General features: G+C 43.4%; 1 protein-coding gene across 1 annotated transcript in view; it reads right to left on the reverse strand.

Moving 5' to 3' along the window:
* ANO3 (anoctamin 3) overlaps positions 1-4,622 on the reverse strand; it is a 113,305-nt gene that overhangs the window by 58,614 nt on the left and 50,069 nt on the right. The window lies entirely within an intron of this gene.

The following is a 4,622-nucleotide window of genomic DNA, read 5'->3' on the forward strand; positions in this document are numbered from 1 at the left end:
TTACCATCCTGAACTTTTTTGTGAATATCAAAAGACATCTGGCTGTTTACTGATTTTTTAAAAAATGTTGAAATAGATGGATGCTGGAATTCTTTTGTTTTTGTTTCAGATTCGTAACAGCAAATGCAAACTGGAAAAATAATCACTGCCATTCAATAGAAAGAATAGTTTTCTTCCCTTTTGAATCAGGGTTCACCACTTCTAAAAATAGTTTATTAGTAAAAAATACCCCCTCTGTCCTTCACCCTATCATATGCATTTTCATTACCCAGCAAAGTATAGATGACACAAATTTAAGTATATTTACAGTTGGTAGTTTTTCACATTAGTGATTGTTTACTATGAGGATAATTTGGACAAAGAAACATAAAACAAGCTTTATCAACTAGGACTGGAAGAAGCAAAAGGAGGTATTGGTAAACTATAATAATTCTACTCAGAGGTCATTTCGGGGGGGAACGCGGGGAATTGCAGTTCCCCCAGGTGAGGTACGGGGGGTGGGGCACATGATGAAGCCCCGCCCCCTGCTTCCGGCCGCCCCGCTTCCGGCCCTCATTCAGCCAGGAGGAGGCAGGAGAAGAGGGAGGGTAAGTTGATTCCTCTCTGCCTCTCCCCACCCCTCCCTGCCTGGGGCCAGGGAGGGCCTTCGCGGGGCTTCCTTGCACTCCCACTGGCCTTGCAGATCCACAACCGGGCCCCTCATGGGGCTCGGCAGTGGAGCTGCAAGGCCGGCAGCAGCGGCCGGAACCGTTGGGGGCGGGGTGTGTGGCCTTATGACACACCTCCGGTGATGTCAGGGTGTGTGGCCTTATGACACACCTCCGGTGATGTCAGGGTGTGTGGCCTTATGACACACTTCTGGTAATGTCAGGGGGTGTGGCATATGCTAATGAGTTATGCTAATAAGTTCCCCTAGCTCTTTTTCTACGAAACGACCCCTGATTCTACTTATTGCATCACTAAGTTATTATCTACAGAGAAGTTTAGACGGTACAACACATCCATGCTGAAAGAAGAATTGACTTCAAGATTGTTGATTTTTTGGGGGAGGTGGTACAAAAATCTTCAAAGGGAGCCAGAAAATTGTACCAGGCTAATACATTAGACCAGTACAACTTGCGACACATCAAGCTGAATATATTTGTCATATATTGGGGACTTGCCAGATAATTAATAACCCTTCTGCTGTTTGAATTCCAGACAGGCAGTATAATATGCCCCTGATAGGGCACCATAAAAGGATGGTGGAAGTATTTAACCTCATTGGTCCCCTGTTGTTGGAAGGTAAAGCTAATTTTTTTAGTTTCTGACATGCTCAGGGTTACAAGCAAGCTTGCCTGACCATCCTGTTTTTTTGTTTATATAAACTACACAGGATTGTGCATAGTGTAAGATACCCTGTAATGACTCAGCATCCAAGAACGTATCAAAAGAAGTTATCAGAATTATTCTGGAGTGTATGCGAAATACGCTGCCTTGCAAAAATCTGCATTCCAGTTTAGTTCTGATGTGCAAAAACAGAAACTACTTTTCCTACAGAGAATTCTTCCATGTTCACTTTTATTGCTCACATTCATCTCAGAAGTTTCCTGTGCAGAATGCCAGGACCGTCAAGGAAAGGTTGGGACACTTGTTACCGTAGAGACACACACAACTGACCAAATCATGTTTTGAGGTTTGGGCTGCTGGTGCGGGGTCCCATGGCAAATCTTTTGGGGGCCCCCACAGTGGCTAACAGCAGTCATGTAGACTGCAGAACTAACAGTATTTATTTGGTCATCCCTGTCACCTGTGTAGACCAACATGGGCTAGGGTTGTCAGTCCAGCTCTTACACATAGCAGGAGCTTTCAGGGGGGCAGAATCCTTGGGAGGGGGGAAGCATAATGTATTTCACGACATCACTTCTGGTGAAATCTCAGAAGTGATGTCACAAACACAATCAAAGAAACTTTAGGAAATTGCTAGAGCATTATGGGTTGGCTTTAACATCACTTCTGGGTTTTTGCTAGGAGTGACATAGGGACACATGCAGTGTTTTCTCCCATTTTCCTCCAGCTGCCCAGAAAGGTGAAGGGAGGCTGCATCCAAAAGAGAAAGAAGGCTCATAATGGCCTGTGGCAACCCTAACGCGGGCTGAGGTCATAGGCACATGCTAACTTATGGGTTCAAATGCCTCCTTTAATCCCCCAAATAAACACCCCCACGGTAGTGCTCATATGCATTAAAAACCCTGCATTCTCAACTCCGATTAGACAAATTAACATTTCATCTAGGAGTCTGTACAAGTGAATAATAGTATGAATCATTCGACTGTGGTTAGAGACCAAATGCAAAAGGCCATTGGGTATTTATATGACCATTCTAAATTCATTCTGTAGCTGTCTTCCTATCCCACCTGTTTTTCCATTTTGTTGAACTATTCCAAATCCGTCATTCCAGAAGCTTCATAGTTGCTTATTTTACATAACACATTACGACTGTGGTTAGAGACCAAATGCAAAAGACAATTGGGTATTTATATGACCATTCTAAATTCATTCTGTAGCTGTCTTCCTATCCCACCTGTTTTTCCATTTTGTTGAACTATTCCAAATCCGTCATTCCAGAAGCTTCATAGTTGCTTATTTTACATAACACATTAATATTTTTGGAAACATTTTTCCTTCACAAACCCATGGCTTCAGAATATGATACATTCATATGCAAATTTGTTAATAAAACAACCTTGTTGTAATCTCTTTGCAAGGACTAACTATTGAATGGAACAGAAACTCTGGGCAAATAATACATAGAACACAAATGATCTGAAGTCTATATACAGATTTTGTCCACAACCTATATTTCATTTACTCAAGAGAAAGGCTGATAAAATAAATAAGGCTACTCCAGAATAGGTTATCACTATAATAAATGGTATAATTAAATGGTATGAATGTGAGAGAATAAATTTGAACTGAACTGGGAACAGGGAAAACTCTAAAATTTTGAAATTCACAGTCTGAAATTTGATAATTTTTTTGGCCATTTAATCTGACTACTAGCACAAAACCTAATCCCGGGGACTGCCGTGCCACTCTGGGTGCTGTCATTCCAGTCCCAGAGCACTGAGAAGATTGCTACTATGTACATTGCTCATAAATTGAGTGCATGGCAACTGTTTTGTATTCTGACTTGGCTCAGAGACTCCAGCCATGCATTTACCAAACCAAGGCATCTGTGGTGCCACAATTTAGTAAATTTCAGTACAAACTCACCCTTATGAATAAGGCAGAAACAAGACTCCTGTAAATGAATGTCCAGGAAAACTTTTAAAATGTTCCCCCACAGGCTTTTCTGTGCTGCCTCTCTTACTGTCAAATTTGTGACCATTAGTTTTTCCAATGCACATGGTATGCATATTTGCAGATTTTAAAGTGACTATTCTAAAAATGAATTTCAGAAACAAGACACAGCAGGAGACGGCTGAGATACCACTATAACCACTGGCCAACTCCCACCTTTTTGCTGGGTTTAGCCCAGCCCAGGAGCATTGCTGGGAGCATTCCCAGCCCCCCCCTAAATTTCTGGGGAGCCCCTCCCTAAATCCAACATGGCTCCACCTCCAAAGATAGTGACAATGGCCTGTGATGTCACTGGCTCCTCCCTATGATATCATTGGGCCCAGTTCTTTTAAGGATGCTGCTGGCCCAGCCCCAGCCCCAGCCCTCGCCCCCCCCGAAATTGGAAAGTCTACACCCCTGCTGGATGGATATTAGGAAAAACTTTTTTTTACCATAAGAGTTATTCAACAGTGGAATCAGCTGCCTAGGGAGGAAGTGAGTTCCCTCTCACTGGTAGTCTTTAAGCAGCAGCTGGACAAATACTTGTCAGGAATGCTCTAGGCTGATCCTGCATTAAGCACGGGGTTGAACTAGATGGCCTGTATGGCCCCTTCCAACTCTGTGATTCTATGATTCTACATTCAATTCAGAAACCCTCCTAGCCAAAATGATATAGCTACAATAGTATTATTTTTACAGGTTAAAGCCTCACTATGGGTTCAAAAGGGGAACCTAGTAGCAAGAAATTTAAATGACATGAGGACTGAAAAGATCACACACACCTCTAAGAACCTATGGACATGTAGGTGACTGGAGACAGACTCCTTCCCTTGTCAACCCAAAATACTGATCAAAGAACTGCTTGCTGCTTTAGCATATTCATGCTCAGCTCATTGCTGAATCCTTCCAGCAAGAAAACCAAAAAAAATATTTCTTTGATATTCTCATATCCTTAAGGAACACCTACTCCCATATGAACCTACCCAGGGCTCTAGTCGGGGGGGAGCTCTCAGGTACGGAGCTCCGGAAGAGAAACTCTAGTGGGCGGGGCGGTCACGTGGTGAAGCCCCGCCCCCTTCTTTACCCCGCCCTCTGCTTCGATCCTCATTCCGTTTGGGAATGAGGATGAAGCAGGAGGGTAAGTAGCCGGGCCTTCTGACACACTTCCGGTGATGTCAGGGGGTGTGGCCTTCTGTCACTTCCGGTGATGTCAGGGGGCGTGGCATATGCAAATAAGTTATGCTAATGAGTTATGCTAATGAGCTCCGGCAGCTCTTTTTCTACAACAAGACCCCTGAATA

Source organism: Gekko japonicus, unplaced genomic scaffold (assembly GCF_001447785.1).
Source record: "Gekko japonicus isolate JY-2015 unplaced genomic scaffold, Gekko_japonicus_V1.1 scaffold2381, whole genome shotgun sequence".
Taxonomy (NCBI): Eukaryota; Metazoa; Chordata; class Lepidosauria; order Squamata; family Gekkonidae; genus Gekko; species Gekko japonicus.